The sequence below is a fragment of the Pezoporus occidentalis genome, unplaced genomic scaffold (genome assembly GCF_034315485.1).
Source record: "Pezoporus occidentalis ecotype Australia unplaced genomic scaffold, CSIRO_AGI_Poc_V1 ctg1, whole genome shotgun sequence".
Taxonomy (NCBI): Eukaryota; Metazoa; Chordata; class Aves; order Psittaciformes; family Psittacidae; genus Pezoporus; species Pezoporus occidentalis.
Window position 1 is genome coordinate 10,630,996 of NW_026912778.1, and position 23,237 is coordinate 10,654,232.

Genomic DNA, 23,237 nt, shown 5'->3' on the forward strand with positions numbered 1-23,237 from the left:
TACTGTGCACTTTTGAAACCTGCTTGAGGATACAATACAATGATTCCCTGAAAAGTGACATTGTAAGTATTTAACTTTTTCGTAGAGAAATCCCGAATGTTTTATCACATGCTTGCGGCTGTTGCCACGGAGACGGAATTGATTTGGGGGAGGTGGGTCAGACATAAGTCTCGTATTTAATAAAATTCCTTCTGATAACACCTCTCTTGCTTGTATTTAATGACTTGTCATCTGTACTTGCTGGCATAAGGTACAACAGCAGAGAAGAAAGCACCCACAGATTTCAACGACTTGACTTTATGGAGTGCACCAGAGTAACTGAACTGCAGCTTTGGTAACTGCTGACTGTAAAAGGCTGTTCAGACTTATAAGAATGAAATGAAATGAGAAGTTCAAAACTTTTCTTATTAATTCAAATCATGCAAATTCCTCACAGGAGGAACATCCTGACTGTAAGCAGAAACAGTCCTGCACCTATTCGGTCTCTGAATAAAGGATTAAAATAATAATATGAAAACCATAATCCTGGCATTTTGTTTATTCAAAAGCTCAGTCAGGAAAAAGTTGTTACTAAATTAAGATCACATTAGTATGCTTGCCAAAACAAAAGATAATGTAACAGATAAGGCTCCTTCTTGAGCCTTATGGCCAAAGTAAATCTGCATATAAATTTATGTAAAATGTGCCCAGATTATATAGTCCTAGGTTTCCTTCTCACTAAATTAAGCACAGCTCATACATGGAATTATCTGATAAATGCAACAATTCCGTTCAACTTCCGTTCAACTCTTTATAGCTGAAGCTAAGTTCTTTAGGTTGACTGCTTTCAAACACCTTTTATTTTTCAGCTGACATAAACTCATTATTTCTAACAACTTGTGCGTTTCCTCTCTGCCCCTTTCTCCAAAGGGAGTGCAGACGTGTTCTTCAGCAGATGCTTCATGCCCTATTCAATGGCCTGAATGTAGCAAAATATGGAATCTGCACAAAGCAGGTTCTGTCTCTGTTCAAAAGCTGGCTCCGATTAATAAATAAATAAAAAAGGCCATGACCACAAAATGATGTTAAAACTGTTTATTCTTGCCTAGCATAGCAAAAATTAGGAGAGATACGGGGTACAAGCTCCTGAACTAAAGCCAGTCATGCAAGTACAGACTAATGAGATGGCACTAAGCTCATTCTTGTGTGATAATGCTTGTGTTTCTACTGAAGGCTGACTGCGTCAACTAAAAGCACTTAACTAAGACATCCTAGTTGAAGTCACCTAACCTAAGGCTCTGCACCATATAAACCTTCTGCTGGGTCAGGGATCTAACTCCATGCGAAGAAGCTGAAGCAGTAACTGTGGTATTAGTATTTTGCCATGCTTTTGGAACCATGTAGGAAAATGTAGTATTTAATGGAGTGTTATGAGTTTCATCTGAAGATGGTGCTGATATAAACAACTCCATTAAAATAGACTATATAATAGCTTTGGTGTGATTTTATTTCAGTGTATCATTCTAAGCAGATCTCTGTTTAAACCTTAAATAAAACCCATTAGAGATCACTGTGTGTGCTGTAAGACTTGGAAAGATCATGAAACAGCACTACAGAGGCTGACTGGACATACAGTAGCTCTAAATGCATAGTTTCTGTTAGATGTCTCATTACTACTGTGCAAGCCTTAAAAACACTTAAGTTTCTTCTAAGTCTTATTTTGATAAGAATGTAGACCCTGGCATCCTGTCACCTGCTGGAATCTCACTGCATACTTGGGGATGGCTGGCTGCCTTTATTACTATATTTTCCCTAGATCCTTTGATTTTTGATGCTTGGGCTTCTGAATTGTACTTTCTTCAGCCCAAAGTCTCCCTGTGTTGTGTCACTGTGATTAGATTTTTACCCTGAAGTGGAATGATTAACATCACCAATTCAGCTGTGAAAAAGGGGGGAGCACTGAGTCATATGTAAAGCCCGAGTCCCATGTAAAAAGAGCACTATTAATGAAGATGGCACACAACAAAGTCTAATTTCAAACAAATCATGCAAATCTTAGTAATGACTGCCCAACATTGCTGCTTATTTCTGGTTTAGAAGATAAGAGAACAAGAGTAGAAACCGATGTGTTTGTCATTATAAACCATTGGTTATCTGTCATTTGTCTCATTTCTTAAGGTAGCAAAAAACCTGGCAAGATGACCAACCATAGTTTTATTGTACTTAGTGAAAGGATGCAAGTGAGTGGAAAAAAAAATTATGTAAGTCATTTTGTTTGAAAAAGATAAAAGTCGTTTTAACAAACATTATAAGTCCTTGACTTAGCAGAAGTACAAAATCTATTAACTTTTTCTTTGCATTTCATGAAGTTACCTTATCAGCATTCGCCAGCTTCCTCATTTTTCCTTTCTGAGCAAGTGATTTGGTAGAGGAACTTGATGACTGGAGCGTACCATTCACATAATAACAAAAGAGGAATATATTCAGGAGTTTGCCTACTTTCCATCGTGACTCCAAACCTAGTTCTACTGGCATCATCCATAATTGTTAAGTAGTACATGTTTAGCTCATTTTCCAGTAATTTTTAAACCTAACATTTAGAGAAATAGTAATTTTAAGTATCTGTCAGTTAAACACCTCTACTATTAATTCGATATTAGTCCTAAGGAATAGCACTTTAGTGATTATTTAACATAATACAATAATCAATGACAATAAAAACCCCTTAGGATTTCAAGGAGTAGGATCAACATGTCACTAATTTTGCACCATTGCAAAAAAAAAAACCAAATCTTGAGAGATGAATAAATAGAAATGCTGTTTTAAAACACGTTAGGTAATTATATGCTATGCAGTTTTGGAAACCACACTTGAGGGTAGAGGGAGTTCAAATAAGCAACAAGAGAGAGAGGGGGTGTAGAAGACTGACTTCTAATAAAAAATAGAACAAAGCCTAGAATCAAGAGGAATGAAGTCAGTAGTCCTCAGTAATGGAAAAGTTTGCTTCTGAGAGGAAAGAGACAATCTGTCTAAGTGAAAAGGACAATAATTAATGTCCTTCAGTTGGAGCACTGATAAATAAGACACTAGGGAGAAAACAAAACAAAAAGGCACTGTTCTACCATAGTAATAGTGAAGCACTGGAATATATTACTTTGGAAAGCAAAGATCTCCAGTGACAAAGATGCTACAAGACAGGCTAGACAATCATGTCAGCATCAGTTTAGTTATAACTGATCCTGCCCTTGGGCAGGGGAAATAGATTGGCTCAGCAGTTCTTGAGTTGTGGGAAGGCACTGACGTACCACTGGAAGCCTAAACAAAGCTCCAGGAGAATTTAATCTGTCATTTTTCCTTCATTCTACCTTTTTCCAAAAATCATTTGAAGAGTTCACTCTCAGCCAGCAGGACAGGAGGGGGACCAGAGGCATCAGACCCACCCTACCTAAGGGCACATTCTGAGCATTGCCAGGGGCCAGCTGGGTGGACAGTTGTTGCTTTTTCTTGCATTCCCCTGGAGAAAGTGAGCTGAACTGTGCTGAAGGTTATGCTGCCACAGTGGCACAAAGTCAATGGGGAAGGCTGACTTTTCTTCCCAGCGAAATCCAGACACAGAACTGAGGAACACTTAAAGGCACAGGATGTGAGGAATGGTGCAGTTTCCCAGAGACATTGAGATTAGGAAGCTTCTAACGATACCTGACAATTCAGGCAGTGACTGCAGAACACCAGGGACAAGACTCTAGGTGTTGCACGGAAGTACCGCCCATTTGCTGGAGTGAAAATAGTGATGTTTGTATATATGAAGAGCTTATCCTATTACAGTAGAAAGATAGGCCCAATAATAGTAAACGTTAGTGCTGTTGAAATAAATGACCTCCTAAATGGATTTTCAGCTCTGCTTTCTACTTGCTGCATTTGTAATTAATTAATATCAAAATATTCTCCACACTCATAGAAAACCTGATAGACATTCAGGTATTTTAAGTAGCAAACGTGGACACTGTGATCTTTTTTCTGCCTATTCAAGAAACATGAAACACTGGAATAATATTTCATGGTATTTTCTTTGGTAAGTTAATTTTTGGTGGAAGGAACTGGCAAAATGAGTACATGAATTTTTACCAAGTAGAGAACATGTTCAGTAAGCAATCCTTACTGTGCTGATCATTTCCGAGTAGTTTCATGAAAATATTCACCATCCAAATTCTTGGTTATTTTTATAAATACCACATCTCGCAGTCACTTTTCAACATGAAAAGTGCATTTTAAACTCATGACAAATAATACCTACCATTCTGTTTTCCAAGTTTCAAAGTATGATAGAGTCAATTTTCTCTTCTTCAGTGTTGCTGGGAAGCACCAGATAGTGGCCAGTGAAGGTCAGGACAGCAGTGCATAGAAGGAGCATGGATGTGCTGGTTTCTAGAAGATGGAGCTGGCACAGGGCTTCAAATTGAACTGAGATGGTGTGGCTCATATGAACACACTGTAACTGAGGGAGCAGGAGAGCATCTGGCAAGTCAGGGACAAGCTCAAGAACTTTTCTGCAGATTCATATCAGCACTTTCCTTTTTTATCTCATTTATATCTCATTAAAAATATGTACCCTTTTCTCAATCTTAGCGTATCTATTTTAAGTAATTAAGTGGCATTGGTGCTGGTCAATGAACATTAAAACCAAATGGACCTCTAGCCATAAGTCCTTTCATATGGACATGTAAATGCACTTGTGATAACTTCTCCAGCTGATCTGTCTGTTGACCCAGTGGAGTGATGACTGAGAAAATCAAGGCAAATCATGTCAAATGAACACAGGGCTGAGACTATCTACAGTAAGTCAGATGGGAAACTGTTCATAGTAAAGCCAAACACAGCCCACCAGTGATACTTTATATATGCAGATGACAGTAAACAGCAAAGATTATTAATAAACTCTGCAAAGTTGTGAAAAAAACCAATCTGGTTACAGCTCAATGAAAATGTAAAATTCTTATTACAATTTCAAATTTGATCTTTAGGGAGAAAAACTAGTATTTCCAATTTGAAAATTATTCATTAGTGTAAATTAAGCAATCAAAAGGTGGATTTAATTATGATTATGACCCCAGAACACTTAACCTGTTCAAGAGCTTCCTGATATGAGATCATAATGGAAACTATGGAGTGAAAACAAGACAGATATCATAAGAAAAAGGAACACGAAGTAGGACAAAATAGCCTCTCAGGATTCTAACAGTTGTAACATGATATATCCATCAGCAAGTAGAACAGCATTTTGAGATTATATTATAATTAATACTATATTATGATATTTTGAGACCAGGCTGGATGGGGCTTTGAGCAACCTGTTCTGCTGGAAGGTGTCCCTGCCCATAGCAGGGTGGTTGGAATTAGAGGATCTTTAACATCCCTTCCAACTCAAACCATCCTATGATTCTGTGATATACATGATATATTAGGATGTTGTTTCTCACCTTTTCATCTCCACTAAGCAGGTACCGATCAATGGCATTATGTTTTTCACTAATAAGTTCCCTTTTTGTCTATTTCTTGTTTTACCTTCTTCTCCAGTCTCCTTTCCCATCTTAATTTCCTTGCACTTTTCCCATGGGGTCCAAAGTTCTGAAAAACTACCAGACATTGACATTTGTCACCTGGTACAACTTTTTGATCACATTCATTGAAGCGAAAATCCTCATCAGGAAGGAGGAACAATTTACCTGTCGCCTAACGGATGATCACTGCAGTTCTAAGGTTTCTGGAAAATCTGCTTCCTTCTCATCTTTTGTATATTGCAAGCAGGTGGTGACAGACTGCACCTTAAATAACTACTGTGAACATCTATGGCAGATTCAAAATAAATTCCTTGCATTTACTCAGAAGTCTGCCATTCCAGACTTTAAGAGGTGAATGGAAACTAGTGAGGAAAACTGTCAGATGCTTATCTTCCATTCACCCAGGGCTGCCTTGCCAGTGAACGAAACTTACAGGTTACAGATGGAAAGACAGATGCTTCAAGACAAAGATACTCTGGCTTGAAGGAAGGTTACAATGACCACATTTATTTATTCCAATAACTCATATTTCAGTGCACATCCATGGCCTGGACACTGATGTTTCATCTCCAGCTCTGCAGTGCTACCAAACTTAGTCACCTTTGCTCCATTGCTCATTCTCCTTTTGGGAGGTGTCTCCTGGTACAGGTCCCTGGTGGCCTTTCATAGAAGACAGGCTGGCAGAATAGGTTGCTCAGGAGTTTTAATTTGTATTCTGGCTCAGCCAGCCCTTTACAAACCCAGTCTCTAAATTCCCAATGACAAAAAGGTCCCTGGCAAAGCATCAGGATTTTTTGACATCACATGAACCGTATTCTGGGAGCAGCACCAAAAGATCTTATCCAAACATTTCTCACAGACCTCACAAACACCAGGGAAAACCAACTCCAACAGGCACAGGGAAGAAGGGGTTGCATCTTTCTGCTCCAGTGAGGTCTTTATTGCTGTTACAGGGTTTTATCCCCCCAAAATGTCTTCCTTTGTCTTCCTCCATTTCTGGGAAGGGGAGGCTGAGCTCACAGTTCAGGTCACACAGTGGCTTTGAAACTAGGAAGTACAGCTGACCTTCACCAGAATTAAAAGTTCCCACTCAGATATACAATATGCTGTAAAGAATTGCTTACTTACAGATTTTAACTTTATTTGGAGACACTTCCATGAGTATCTGATGGATTTACGAGAATGCCCCCTATGCTAATGACTGTTATGACTCAAGAAACTAAAAAAAAAAAGGAAAATTTTAAAAATGAATATTTTGAAATTGGGACTGAACAATCATTCTATTTAAAAGTATTTCACAGTTAGTTGCACAGAGCATGAACATATGATATGTTCTATATGGAAAACTTTGTGGAAGACGCAGTCAGTGCCAGAGACAAACTCTTACCTATTGCCAGGAAGGCCAAGCAGTACTCCTCCCTCAAGAATCCTGTACTCTTTCCTTTGGTGAGGGCTGATGTAATGACCTGTTTCTTCACATACTCCCTTTCAAAAGGTTATAAGTTAACAGAGGCTAGTAAAAATACAAAAAAAACCCCACTTGCCTGCTTTGTGGAACTGATTATCGAACCAAACATCTTGTTTAATTAGGTTTCACATAAATGTGAAAGAAATCCACAGGCATGTACACCCTCCCAAACTTACTTTCAGAATAAGTTTGCAGTTAGTACCTGAACAATGAGCGTCAGAAAATCCAGATGAGAGTCCAATCCCTTCTCTGTGCGAAGAGTCTTGCACAGCCACAACGACTCAGACTCCACTTGTGTTTTTTTCCTTTGTAGTAATAGTCAAAACCTGGTCATCGATCTTTGCAGCCAAGTTCCACATAAGAAGGTAGTTCTTTCCACCACAAAAGGCTAAACAAAGATGTTCAGGACAAATGCCTACATATTTAAAGTTAAATTGATACAGAAAGCATTTCCAGCACAGAAATAGAATATTCTCCCATTAACACATGTGTCTGTGGCTGTTCTTCCAGAACTATCTTGTGAGGCTGCTTGAATGGTCTACCTGAATTATGCTGCCCACCTTTTCGGACCACAAAGGCCAGGTACACAAACATCTGCACTGGTGATGATTTCACTTCCAGATGAAATACATGGTGCTGATCACCAGATATAAAGACTGATGTGTTCTGGCTTTCAGAGAATGTAGAAATTAGCAAAATTTACTCTATGCAACTGTCTTACCACTAGAACTGTATTCAGAAGCAATGTTTCCAGGGATCTTTTCCTGAGCTAAGCTGCACAGGATTTAAGGATTTGAGCATTTTTTAGGGTAAGCCATCGTTTGACTTTAATGCCATCAAATATACTTCTGAAGCCTGTATTATTTACAGGATGTAAAATGTATATTCAATTATAGATCTTTGATAACAGTATTCAGTTTACCGATAAAGCACTGAGAGAGCAACAGAAGCTTGAATTCAACACTGAAAATAATCGTATCTTTGGTTTCCAGAATATAGAGATTTTTAGGATTAGAGAGTACATTTCGGCAATAAGGAGCAACCATCACCTTTGGAACTTTAGTTAAATTCTCTTAGAGTTCCACAAAATTCACATGAAATTTGGTTCAGATCTTGTGTTCTCATGAGAATGAACACATTTTCTCCCCACTTAAGCCCATCTCTTTTGTCATACAATTGATTTCAGAGCACTCAGGTCACTTGGTGTTCATTTTCTTAACCACACGGCACACCGTTTTTCATTGCAATCTTGTTACAGATGTTCACATGAGACAAGAGGAAATTAAATAATGTAGCATGGCAAAGTAGAAGAGATTACTGAACTAGAATATGTAATTACGGTATTGATAGCTTGAGATTTCCATTTGCATGATCCTTTCAGAAATGAATCAATCCAAAGAAACAATTCTCTCTTGTTTAACAAAATGGCAATAGAAATGAAACCACTCACCTCCAAGATGAACTGAAGGTAACTTGGCCACATGCCTGTGGTCTTCACATTCCTGAGTATTACCTCAGTAGTTTTAATGTCTGAGTGCTGTGAGGTGATAGCCCAGATGGTTAATGAAGCAAATGCAAATACAGTCATTGCAGCAATCCTGAAGAGTGCAAGAGCAGGCAAAAGTGCTAACACTGAAAAGCTCTACTTGCATAATAGCCTGCTGCCCTCTAAGGAAGAGCAGACCTGTTCATAGCAAGAGGAAGTGTTTCTACTACACCACTACAGGCACTTTTAAAATGGCAATTGTTTTTTATATCTGTAGCACTGTCTGAAAAGAAAATGTGCTATCTCGAGAGCATTTTAGTGTCAAACTCACCTCAGTGTAAAGCAAGGTCAACACTGCTGATCCTTCTGTAAGTAATGGAGTGATACAGAATTCGCTCTTGGAGAAGCTGCCAGGTAGGAATGTAGAAGGTTTATAGGAGGCATGAGGGAACTGAAGCCTCCTGCCTTCAGATGGAACACAGCTGGGTGAAAAGGCTAGGGGTAAAAGCCTGGATTTTCAGGAGGAATTAGGCACCTGAAGTTGCTGGAAGGCTGCCAACATGATTTTCAGAAACTCCAGAAGAATTTCTGAAAGATGCTCTTGAAGACCTCACGGGCCACCCAAATGTTTTAAAAAGTGGGGCACAACTTCCTTTTCGGGTGAAGCAAAAACACAGATTCTAAACCTTCATTACCTACAGATCACAAGGAAGTAGTCATTCATTACAGCTTCTCCCTGAATAGCGGCTACAGAGTTGACACATCATCTTAACAACCACAACAGTGCTAGCCTTTGCTAGAAGTGAACACCATGGCTTCTTTTCTATTCCTGTACAAAAGAAGAGTCAATTGAAGCAGAGAAAACATATCTGTAACCTTATTCTGTCACACTACTAAATAAAACCTGAAGACTAAGTGCATGTTCAGGGCAGACTGAATTATTTCCAGGTATGTATGCACAACCCAGTCTATACTGACAGAATCAACTGGATGAGCAAGGCACAGAGCAAACCACAGATGCACTGATGCAGCCTGATTTGGACTTTTTAATACCAACAACAGTATGACTGGGGGGCAGATTAGAAGGGCAATCCTGCTGCTCTGGCAGTGACAGTTCAGGAATAAAACCCAATGAGATTGCCAAATATGCTAGTTAACTGAAAATTTTAATGCTATAAAATACTGTCATGTGCAGTATTTGCCATTCTTAATGTGGTTTGATTTTGTTTCTTTTGAAATATTTTGTCCCTGTCTCTGCATGAACTGAATCTAGATGTAACACATTATAATTTCCTGTGCTCCCCATGTCATTACTGTCTGCAAATCTAGCTTTTAAACCCTTCAGACATACCATGATAAAATACAGGACTGAATTAAGGATGTCAACACGCACTTTGGATTATTCTCTTTATAATCTCTTTCATGTATGGTCTATTGCTTCCTTCCTCTTTCATCAATTTTCTTTCTAACACTTTGTCTTAACGCCTTGCAGCTGGATTTGCCTTTGCAAACTATTTCTGTCTTTGATACAGAACATTGTCAGTGCCATTTGAAAATCAAATTAATGTGAGTGAAGACACTGGACTTCTAAACGTCATCATTCAAAGCTTGTCAAAGACACTGTATAAGTAATTATGACAATCCTTTCCTACCATTATGTGCTGTAGAAGTGGACTAGCCACTCTTAGAAAAAGAGTGTATTTTTTTTATGTCACCACAATATTTACACAGAGCAAAAACGAATAACAAAGTCCCTGCTGATACTGGCAGTAGGGCACCAACTGAGAGCGCACTCCTGCACTGCGCTAGCACAGATCCTGTTCTCAGAAATGACAGTTTGACAATCTCAGACAACACTGTGTAAAGCTGCATGCTGGACTGGCATACCCAACCAGGACAGAATGCCCTTCAACTTATGTTTGGAAGAAGTACCTGAGCAGCTGTTAGTAGAAGATATAGCAAGTTGTTGAAGGGATGAGGGAATTCATACCTACAAAATGTATCCTTAGGATTTGTATTATATAATGACTATAGATCAACTATAGAGCAATGAGGGAAGGTTGATATTCAGTTGAGTTATGAAGAGGATTTTTTTAAATCCTAAATTTTCACTGGTAGTACTTCCTACTACTCTATAAGCACACAGAGTACAATTTTTCATTGAATTTCTTGATGTAAGTGTGAAGCAACAGAAATTAATGTAAAGTAGGAAGCAGAAAGGTTGGAACTAGATGATCTTAAGGTCCTTTCCAACCCTTAACCATTCTGTGATTCCAAGCAGAGCATTGTACTCTTAAACAGCAAATTTCTATCTGCTGAAGAAATGTGTATTTCATGCAGCAAATGGCATGAGTCCATCAGATCAGAAGCCTGAAATCATAAAGTATGGGTTCAAACACAGAGATGAGTATATTTCCTGAGACTGAAGCTGGCATATATTCCTTTCCCTTTCCTAACTTCAGAATAAAGTATCAGGCAATAAAATTCTGAAGGGAAGTCAAATGTGAAAAGACAGAATATGAAAGTATCACCCACACACAAAGCAAGAGAGAAAAATAAACCCAAAAGAGAGAAGGAACTGAAACAAAAATTGAAGAGGCAACAGGAATGAAGTGCAGAGACAGAAGAAAAAAGCTGCCAGAAATAATTAGAAATGTAAAATGTTACCCAAGAAAACTGAACAAGGGTCGCTTTATAGCTAATTAACTGCATCTGAAATAAATCATAACTTAATGTATCCCCCTTTCCAAAAGAAGTTGTAAGATTTCCTCCTCTTCTATTTTCTTTAATTAAGAAAATCCTGAAGTGCAGATCCAATGTGTCACACAGCGCTGCAATTTATCCAGCAGCCACTGCTGAGGGGGTACAATTGTAAAATACGTAATTCAAGGTTTGGTTTCCAAGTCTGTGAGTCTCCTGCTAATCTTTTCTAAATTCTTACATTTCTCTCTTTATTTACTAAATTTGACAGATTAATTCCCATTGAAATGTCAGAAAATGCCTATTAAAAAGCCTGACAAGTTATGGCATTATTTAACTAAATTGACAGCAAAATAAATACAGAAATAAGTCCTGCTCTCTGAAATGCTGAAATATGGGTAATGAGCACTGAGCAAGCTAGATAGGATCCAGACATTAAAAAAAAACTATTAAAACCTTATGCTCCAGTATAAAAGGCAACTACTAACTGAAGAAGCCATGAAGTGAAGTATATTAGACAGCAATTTGATATAAACTGTCTTGTACCTTCCTTTGCAGAATGTGACAAAAATCTGTCAAGGAACAGAAACCTGAGCTGCAGCTGAGGTTATTTGATGTGACTGTTACCATTTTTGGATGACAAGACTTTGAATTTGAAAAAAAAAAAGTCCCATAGCAGGTCTAACACGCTGTTTACCCGCAGTTGGTGGTGCAGGAAGCAAATCTGGCTGTTACCTAGGGAAGCTTCAGTGTCTCTCATGGGTCATAATTCTTATGACCAATAGATTCATGGTTTTGCAGAAGTCAAAGGATACCCACAGCACTGAAAATTACAACTGACTTGAGCAAGGAGCAAGCAGCAAGCAGCTCAGAGGCAGTAAGGACCAGCTTTGTATATGATTGCTCAGCTATAACGAACTGTGTGAGCTTTCCTGCCTTTTGTAGTACAAAGAAGTCAACTCCACCTTTTCCTAAAGACTGTTTATGTTCATATGGTCAGCTACAACTTAGAAACGGTATAAGAAGCTGTTCCTTACCTCCTTTTGATACGTGGATAGACTCCACAACTCGCTAAGAGTTGTAAAGTAGGTATGCTTTTATTCAGCACTGAGGCGCATGGGGATTGCTCCTCCAAAAGCATGTGCACCCTCCTTTGCCACTCAGTTCATTTATATTACATATAATGATTACTTAAACATGAGATTGCTTCACACCTAATACATATGCAAAACCTATTCCCGTCTAGTATTATAATTATTTTTCTGGCATTCATCCCATTGGTGCACCTGTGCAGTGCCTCCTGGTGGTGATCGTTAGGGGGTCGTGAGGATGAAGCTCTGTAGTTCCTCTTCATCACCACGAGTAACCTCTTGCTTTCACGCAGACTCAATAGGCTTTCAGCTCCTACCCAAACTTCAGGTTCGGTACAAGCCGGTTTTATGTGCCTTAAAGCAGAAACTTGTCAAGTTTGCAAATTCTGTTACTCTGGCTATCTTTTGTTCCTTTTCTTTCAAAAGATACTATTTGAACAAGAATGTCTTAAATGTTAAGTTATGAATCTTACCTACTACAATTCTGCCTAGCAGCTGTAACTCTTACAATTCTGCTTCACCGTTCTAGCAACTTTGACTCCTATGGTTCTGCTGCACCAAGCACAGTGACTGCTTAAGCAAGCAGACACAATGTTAACCCTTTATTTCTCGGTATCACTTTCAGCTGTTATGTCTCAACATTTACTTATTTCTGGGTGGGTGGCTTATTCCAAGTGCAGAGGGAAATGTGAGAAGAAGCTCATTTGTCCAGAAGGACCAGCACTTATCCTGTCCTCTAAATCAAAGGAAGATTTTTATTTAAAGGTGATGAAATATAAATTGATCTTACAATTTAACAGACAGAAAGAAAACCAAGAACAAGAATAAAACCCCTCTCACCTTGACCAAATGGCTGCCATAAAAAAAAACCAACTCTGTTAATGAATTGGGATAAACTGGAATATGTCAAAATACTGTGATTTTAAAGGAAAAATAAAAATATGGAAGCTTGGAAACACGTATAATTTTAGTTCCAAAATTCTCAGTAAAAATAAACTTTAAACACTTGACACATTTCTGTGGTGAACAAAATTAAAACACGTAAAATGCATGAACACCACTTTCTATTATTTTTCAGCCAATTTATTTCTCAATAAATAAAATGTGACTTTATACACTGCAGAAATATCCTACAGCCTGTTTGTAGTCAGGAATTTTGAGATTTCCTTTTAGAGACACAGATAACCTATTCACCCTTGCTTCTACCTGGCCTAATTTTCTCAGGGATAATTAGTTTATTCTCAAAGTTAATTTTCTTTTATACAATTTTGGTGTCCTTATTCATGTTACAAGGAACAGCACACATAAAACCCAAAGAACAATGATATGTGCATCACAAGGTGCTTGCTTTGACACTCAAGTGATGATTCCCAAAACAGGTTATAACTTACCACAAGGAGATGCACTGGTTTCCTACCCAGTCCCCATCTGCTCTCAAGCTAACTTGAGGACAGATGCCCACATCCAAAGCCCTTATAGTAAGAGAGGACTTTCACCAGGGAACCCCCTGGGAATTGAAATGCCAACTCAAGTTGCACTGGGAGAGGTTTAGATTGGATATTAGGAAAAATTTCTTCACCGAAAGGGTTGCCAAAGGTTGGAACAGGCTGCCCAGGGAAGTGGTTGAGCCACCAGCCCTGGAGGTATTTAAAAGACATGTAGAAATGGCACTTTGGGACATAGTTTAGTGATGGACTTGGCAGCGGTAGGTTAATGGTTGGACTCAATGATCTTACTGGTCTTATCCAACTGGAATGGTTCTAAGATTCAATGAAGATCTGACAGTTCTTGGCTTCAGCTCCCTCTGGTGGGTAATGCACACTGCAGAGACCAGCAACTCCTGGAAAAGGTAACCACCACGAAACAAAACATAGGTTGCTGTATTTTTCTTAAAACATACAGAAATATCCCAGCTGAGTAGTGATTATAACTGAGATCAGAACTTGAAGCTGAAACTTGACACAGCCATCCTGAAAAGAGGAAGATGCAAGGAGTTGAGTATGTTGAAGGATATGACAAGCAATAGCCAAATCCATCTCATCGAGACGCAAAAGAGGAGATAAAGGGGACTGAGCAGGTTTGTGCTCAACAATGTACTTTTTGTTTTACAGACTTGTAAAACCCAGAGCACATATCCACAGACAAGAAAGATGATCTAAGATGAGGATTCAAGGGAAGAATTAAGATAAAGTGAAGCCAAAACCAGATACATCATATCTTGTGCTACACTTTTTTTCATCAGATTAATACACTGTTCTGTCTGTGAGTTCATAAAATACAAAAGCATGCCCCAAACCCCAATGCTGAAAGAGTCCACTTAGGTCTCATTTTACAGTTAAGAGAAAAACAGTTATCCTAGGCCATGCCCAATACTTTTCTTGGCTTCTTCAGATTTGCAACACACAGCTCGGTTTGTTACTAACTCAAAGGATTAATTGCAATAAATGAGCAGACACAGATTTTAATTAAATATTAATTAACAACTGCTGATAAGATTTTGATTCTTGATCCACATTGCCTTAATTCCATGCCAATCCCACAATTTCTGATGGGATTGCTGAGGAAGTTGGGTATCCAAGGAGAATTAAGAATGACATTTCAGCCTTCTACATTATTTTAACTCAGCATGCCGCTCTAATGGTTTAAAGTAACATGGACTCTCCTCTTTAGCTTTTCCTGACTACTCAGAATTAAGGTAACAGGCAAAGCAAACTGAAGATTGGTCTTCAGGAAGTCTTAGAAGATTGCAGCTTATTAATGGAGAGAGATAAGGAATGTCAGAATAAACACCTAACTGGGAAAACCAAGCTGAAAGAAGGGAACTTGGAGAAGGTGTTTAAAGGAAGAGTGAAGGCACCTGACTTGGGAGTGTAAAATTTCTACAGGTTTAGCATGCACCTTTAAAAATATAGTTACACTCAAGACAAAACATATTGTGATCTGCACTTTTTCCCTGTCTAAAGCTCTAGAATATGATGAAAAGAAGTGCCCAGCATCCCAGAGGCATGGCAGAGGTGAAGAAAGGAAAGTGATGGTAGGCATACCTGTGCATGTATGCTTTCTATGATGTTCTGATGTGCTTCATACTTACTTCCATTAACTTCCGTTTTCACAAGGTGGATGCCAAAGCATATTGAAGACCGCATGCTTGACGGGTCGCATTTGAAGTCACAAGTCTTTCTCTTGAAGCAGCAACAGTGATCTTGTGGAGAGCTCTGAATCTTGAATCCTTGATCAACCTCTTGCTGTGAGAGAGGAAAAACGTTCTAATTCTTAACTCCATTTTTAAAAAGTTACCATCAAAATGCTTGAAGAAAAGATTATGCTGAGAGAGAACCAGCATGCATGAGGATAATGCAATAAAGATCTTGGCATGCTTGCAGCAACACAGACTCTATAAACCAGTGAAAACACCTAATAAACTGATAAAGCACATTATAGATTGGAATTTAATTAATTATCTGAGCAAGGTAATATAATGGAAAACATGTTAAGCGATGGAGAAAAGTTACAAGAATAATGCTGTGAAAGAGTGGAGTTGAAAGAGCATGGAAATGTCTACATTACAGCAGAAAAGATCTATTTGTAAAAAAACCCTATGAAATGCATGGATTTGCCCTTAAATCATTATTGCAGTGTTAAGCTTATTCTGCAGCAGTCATTTTATTCTCTGCAGTTAAACAGAATTTCACAGCATGTGTTTTATTTTGTTTGGCCAAACTCCAGGCATTTTGCCCCTCTAGTAGAGCCTAAAAAGTTGCCTGCAGATTGTAGAAGGAGTTATGTATGTTGAAGTGGACTAAACAGTACATTGTACAGGAAAAGGCATTTCAGGTTATTGAGAAGTAATGTCTTTGAAGTTCTGTCTATTTTACATATTTATTACAGCAGTAACACACTCACTGAAGCATTGCTTGTCCTACCACAAGATTTTAAGGAGTGCTAAAACCAGTGATGTCTCTAACTCCTTTAACTTATTCTATTACTGAAACTAACATTTCTCCTTCCTTTAGGAAATAATGTATTGCTGATCATTCCAGCTGAGCGCCCTTCTCTTCATTTTGAGTTTCTAGTCTCATCTGCCCCAGGCAGCTCAGTGGATGCTTCCTTGCTGAGAGCAAATGGAACATACTCTTGAGATATCTTAGGTAGTCTCTGGAAAGAGCTAGCTCAGCCATTTGCTCTGAGCTTGCTGCCTGTGTGCAGGATCACTGCTGAAAATATCCCTACTAATTCAAAATGTGCTATGCAGATGAGTAAAAGACAAGCTGTGAGAACACATTAGAAAATTAAGAAGCTGCTCTAATCATAAAACATGATTAAAGAACACCATTACTTTGGGTAGGTGCAGTTCTAGCCTAACAAATTGCTGCACGGTTTGGCAGATAGACAGATACAGGTTTGAGTCTTATTATGCATTTTTTAGTAACTTAGCTGGGCCTCAGGTACACCATCTCTGAGATGGGGGCTGTGGAATAATGGGGGAAATTAGAGAAACCCCCACTCCGAATCCTCAAAGTTATCTTACAGTATTAAATGTATTTGAGGGTAAAAAGCAGTTGCTATTTCTGGGATGTAATGCAGTTGCCATGCACAGAACCTACTCTACAATAGTTCCCCAGGCAACCCTGTGACCTTGGCATATGCTGGGATAATGGAGAGTGGAGCGGAGTGAAGACACCACAGCCGGGCTTCAGTTTACTCCCTGCAGATGTAGGAACAGGAAGATAACACCGCTATTGATAAATCACCTAGCAGATGACAAACAAGGATTGTAAACTGAGAGAATTTCACACCAAAAACATCTATGACTAGAGCCACGCAAGCTCCACATGCACATGCTCAAGCTCCATAAGTGTTTAATTTAAGCTCCATAATCATATATTTAGGCTTACAATCATATATAGTTAACATTCCATAGATATTTAGTTATGAAAATAAGACTTGTAAAGAGCGTGAACAGATAAAAGGGCCTCTTAAAGGGCCAGTAGACCCGAGAAACAACAGTTACTTACAATGAGAACTGATAGCTGGAGAGGCTTTGGCCTTGTAGGCAGACTGAGAAAAACAAAACTGAAGGCAAACAGGACTGAGAAAAACAGAGTTCAGAAAAGTAAGACAGAAAAATAAGATTAATTAACCTCTAATAAAGAAAGATTAGCCTTGAAGTCTGCTACTTCCTCACAAAACCAAACCAATTGCCAAAATATGTTTCTAACAAGTGAGAAACCATGATTACGTGTCCTTTTAGTGAACTTTTCTCATTATAATCCCATTTCAATGCTAAAAATGACACCCATAGGTCAAGAAGCCCCTGCCCAGGTCCAGGGACACCTCCCTGAACATGTATAGTTAGGCATTTAACTATGTAATCCTTATGCAAATCAGAAGACCAATTGATAAAAGGATGAAGAGTTACTAATTCAAATTAGATCGTAGGAATATGCAATGTGGGGGGCAGGAGGGAATTAGGTAAAACTCCATTGTAACTGCTGGGATTGGTCAATGAGCTGAACCAGTCTTCTCCCCACCATAGCGATGCCTATTGGCTAAAAGCTGTAACTAATCACATTTAATGATTGATTTTTATCTGGCTTCATGTAATATTCTCATGCTTGTCTCGCAGTTAGGATATTATATTGTTAGCGGCAATTTTTTAACCTTAAAATGTTCATGAAAATAATCATGAAATGATATACAAAAAATTCTCAGTTAAAATCTATTTTGTGCAAGTCTCCAGAAACTCCAATTGACTTAAAATTGTCTTAAAATCTTACTTAAAACCTTTTTTTAATTTGGTGGGTGAATCTGCTATTGTGCACCCTGAATACACTCTGATAGAGTGTGCTGCCCAGTGGAATGCCTGCAGAGGCTCTGGCAGGCTCGTTGCGCTCAAGGGTCTCATCTTTCCTGGGATGGTAACAAACCCATCAAACTTACAGGTGAAGGGGTGAAATCTTCCCCCTCATGGGGAGAAAAAGACCCCCTTAACGTGAGAGGGGTAAAATCTCTCATGCCCATTTGATGACACGGTTATCAGCATCATTAATAGAGATTTGGGGGAAAATAATCCTTCAGATGATACCTTCTACTGCTGCACTTTGTACTGTAATGAGAAAAGACTGCTGCTTATTTAAATAAAGATACCATTCATTTGTGGGATATAATGTTGAAGTAAACTCTTCAGACTTAGTATTCCTTTCATGCAAGTGATTAGCAATAAAACTTCCAGTGATTAAAGAAGTGAACCACCTTCAGACTAATGAAGAATAAATTCAGCTCCTTAATGGACTGGAAGGAAAACCACGTTTATTCCTTTACCAAACAACTTGTGAACAGAAGGAACTCATCACCGCCCCTGGCAGTCTGCAGTTTGTAAATACTTGACACAAAATTTTCATCCTGTCTGCAGCACTGGTTAAGAAGCTGCAGTTCTTCATCACGTTGAGGAATGAAGACACATCAAACAAATCCTGCACATCTGAAATGTTGGAGTCTGATTCTCTGGTAAAGTGAATTCCAGTTGTATTTTCTTCTGATGATCTGGCAGTTCCCAAAATGTGCTGGGTAACATCTGCCCGATTATCATCTGCCTGCACTGCTTTTTCAGTCAGAACTGCCTCTTTTTATTCCCCATGAGATGCCACACTTAACATTTTCTGCTTTTGCACTATTTCAGTTAGTTTCATTCTTCCAATTATGCCTTTAAATTAATTCTAAGTTTTTCTTTCATAATATTCCTGGGATGACAGGATCATCAAGCTTTTGCCCAACAAACCCGAAAGCAATGGAAAAAAAGGAATACATACACAAGGAGACAAATAAAACCCTGATTTACATACAGCACAAAAGCCAACCTAACAGGTTTCTTACAGTATACATCAGTCAAGCATTTACTTCACCATCTCTTCTTTTGCATTCTAAGTTTACAATATGCTCCTTCTTTATATAATAAAGCCAGTCATACACTTATTGTACCCTATTGTACCCAACCCTAACTATTCTCTGATTCTATGAAAAATGCAAGTTCAATTGAATTCCAAAATTAAACAAAAAGATCTTGGAAACCTTACAACAAATGTGTAATGCCTTGTCTCTTCACACTTTCAGAATTTCTAGGTGTAGTAAGACATTGTGGTGATGGCTCCTGACACCATCTGGAAGCGCCCACCTCAGGTCCACTGGCTGGAGTTGCAACCTCTTTCTTTATTCCTAACTGTACAATTTAGAACAGGATTCTTTCATTAATGCATTTCTTTCTGCCTCTGGTTCTAGCACAAATAAGCATAATGAGGTCAGGTTGCTGCAATAAAAAAATTAATTGCAGTTTTAATTACTTTGCTGCATTTGAGGGCAACAAAAGCTTTGAATGAGTCAGAATAAATATTTTTCAGGTAAGACAGATGTTCTTACTTCATATATTTGTAACTGAAGTGATATGATGTAATGATGCACCTTACTGGGATTGTGCATATATGCACAGGCATGGCAAATCACATTTTAACCATTCTGCTCCTAAGATACACACTTTAATTGGAAATTTAAATACCAAGGACCCAAATTTGCATGTGCAAATGTACATCTGAATCCAAATATTGTGCATTACCCTTCCTACCCATTACCTTCAGATAAAATTCTTTGAGCTTGCAGTGCTCAAAATATTAAACTACTCAGAATCTGGCAGGAAAGATGAAACTAGATTGCAGAGTGTCTCCTTCTCTCCACATAGGGAAAAGTGCTTTTGCTTGGTATACAAGAATCTCACAGCTTCAAATCCAAATTTCTGTATTTGCTCCTGTGTATAACTTCCTTCTGGTGACATTCCTTCCTTCCTGCCCTCAATGGTTTATAATTAACACCTGCAAAAACATTGTATAACCTTTTAAAATGCTAGGTTTCAACATGCAGAGAAACAACATATATTTATCATCTGTATTTTCTGGAAGAGTAACCAACCTTGTTCTTAAGGCTCCAAACTTCAAGCTGTTCCTCCCTCCCTCTTTTACCTTCTTCAATGCTTCTGTCATCTTCTCTCCCTGAACAGATATCCAAAGATGTTCAGGGTTTGCTTTTCATATTCAGTATGTGTCTCCTCATAGAATACATTTCTTCCCCATTTCCTCATCCTGCAAGACACCAACCACCCCTGCTTCAAGGGGCTGCTGATAGAGCATCTAACAGAATAGGGCTCGTGTCTGAGAAACAAAGATTACTCTGATGATCACAAAAAGATTCTGTCCAGCCTTTACCAGAGGCTGTAGTAAAGGCCTGAAGTATACACATTTAAAACAGGAGAAAATAAACCAGGAGGGAGACATATTGTAGCTTGCACATTGTATTATAGCAATGATCATAGTTCCAAGTGTGAGGCATCAGTTTCAATCAGTAGTTTATATTAATTCTTTTCTGCCTTTCCAATCCAATATACCTTCCTACATAAAAGCTATGAAGGAAACACACAGTGCTGCTGAGTGCCATTTTTTGCCCATGCTGGGAAGAAAACGAGGGGAGGGATATTATCTGTAAGTATGCACCACGAAAAGAGTTGAACAACTCTCATCATGCCGTGAAATGAGGAAACACAAGGTAACTGCTCTTGCATTCACCTGACTGAACAGTTACTTGACACATACACACATTAGCTAACAAGCTAATAGGTCTGCTTGAACTCAGAGCATTTTGAACATCACAATAACCAAGTTAACAAGGAAAGGAAGATACTGGATCCACATTCATATAAGCTACTACAGTTATTGTGTAGAACTTCACCTTTGTTACTCTTTAAGATTGACTATAATGCCTACTAACCAAGTCTAGGTAGCCTTTGTTGACAGCATATATGTGTATTTCTTTTGTCCCAGAAAATTAAGCAGTATATCCTCTCTCCTTACAATACATGAAAAGGGATGGAACTAATGCTTATTAACAATACATTAGAATCTGCACTGACTTCTGTAACACAGATTTATTAAAAGCAATGCTTAATCACACATTCTGTAGCTAAATAGTCACCTAAAGTCATCCATAAGCATTTATATATCACAGATCCACTGCATGGAGACAAACTCTAAACCAGGCAATAAAGCCACTGAGATCCAATCAATTTTATTAAAGCAAATTCATTTCCCTCTATGCCTACACATCCCATTTCAAATGTTCCCTTTTTTCCAGGAGTAGTTGTTACTTTATTTACTTCTACAAAGTGAACACTTCCTTCCCTTGTCAGATATAGGAGCATTCTAAAACTCAGGGTTTTGTACTGCTTTCCTACTAACAGGGACACTAGGAAGCAAAGCACCAAGCATCTGCTTGGACACTACAAGGGAAAAAAATACTGCAAACAAAATCCCCAAAACATGTAGCCATAGAAAGGAAAATTTCCTATGCATTCTTTTTCATATAAACACCATACAGGCAGCTTTAATTTTGGCACATCCTTACTTCTGAGTAAGACTGTTTTCTGTCCTTTGAGTGGATTTGTAACTTTAGCACTATTTTAATCTAGGAAATACATTTCTATACTACATCCTGTACTTTCTATCATCCAAAGACATATGGCGGAGAGGGGGGGAATATCATAATCATGCTGTATGCCAGATAATTAAAACCTGGTAATATTCTAGTGCTGATCTTCAGAGAAAAATACAAACCTGATAAAGCTGTGCAAATTTGTTAGCCATCTATAAAGGACATGTACTTTTTGTGAACTGGCTGCTACAATTTCCCTGTACTATTATAAAATGTCTCTCTTCAAGGTCAGTTGAACCATAGTTCTACCTATAAGTAGAGACTAAATGGCTCCCTATGGTGGAAACAGCAGCTCTTTAGATAGGAATGCTTTCTTCATGTTTGTTTTTCCTGCAGGAAATCATAAAATCTACTACTGACAGAGACACTTAACTTGATTTAAAGTAAGATCCTGCTCTAAGAGTGACTCCATACAAGACTATGTTTATGTTTGCCTCTCAATGACACTGTAATTGTTTAAGAAGGAAAATATTATCTTTCCTTGAATGATACCTTCCAAACTCATCCAAGACAAACTTTTCCCTTTCATTGATCATTACCAGTAATAAAGACACTACAAAAGAAATTATGCCCTCAGAGACACCTACACAACTCCACTCTTCCCCACGAAGGCTGTACAGTTGCAATTTGGCTTTCTCTCTCATTGCTGTGACCTTATCCCGTTTCACAATACAAACAACTTGCAGCGGGCAATCACAGTAAGAGCTGTCAAATTTCTGCTGTATTGTAAACTTGAATACTTAAACCACACAGGAACCACGAGCATGAATGCTCAGACACAATAGCAAGGAATAGCTACATAAAACTTTAGTCAAACTTTCAGTCTGACACAGGACACTGGTGTCTGGATATAGATTCTCATATATCTTGTGTAATTCAGCCATTTGGAGTCACAACATTTATCTCTTATTCTCTTCAAGGTTGTTTATGAGGATGTTTTGCCCCCTCCACTCTCTTCTCCAGTCCACCCAGAATTCCCCCACAAAACATAGTTGAAGGAAACAATTTCCAAAGGGGAACTACTTCTGTTTTGGACCAGTTCAATGATTTTCACGGCATGAAGCTCACATTATAACCCAAACCCACTTGTATTGCCTCAGATGGAAGTATGGTTTCCCTAGATTTGCACTTCTACCAAAGGTTCTATACGAAGAAATGTTTTTTTTTCTTACTGTTCTTCTACTCACCAAAACCTCATCACTCACCAGTTGCACATGCTTTATCTATCCACCCCAGGTACAACCAGTTGCAGGAGTACTGCAGACATTAGCAGCCTTCATTTCAGCATCATCTGTGGCAGGCTGACCAAGGGAGTGAGCAGGATATGCTAGGTACACACTGCCAAGTTATCACTGCTTTCACCCTTCCACCCACCTCCTTAAAGGCAGTCTGCATTATTATCTATTTGATACATTATAGTGCAGTGG

At 38.5% G+C, this 23,237-nt stretch overlaps 1 long non-coding RNA gene across 1 annotated transcript; it reads right to left on the reverse strand.

Annotated features, from left to right (window-relative positions):
- Positions 1-1,059: 1,059 nt before the first annotated feature.
- On the reverse strand, positions 1,060-10,501 carry LOC134168175 (uncharacterized). Its single transcript, XR_009966459.1, has 2 exons — positions 4,274-10,501; positions 1,060-2,569 (listed from the first exon to the last, which is right to left on the reverse strand). It is a non-coding gene; the product is annotated as an uncharacterized LOC134168175 (long non-coding RNA).
- Between the last annotated feature and the right edge of the window lie 12,736 nt (positions 10,502-23,237).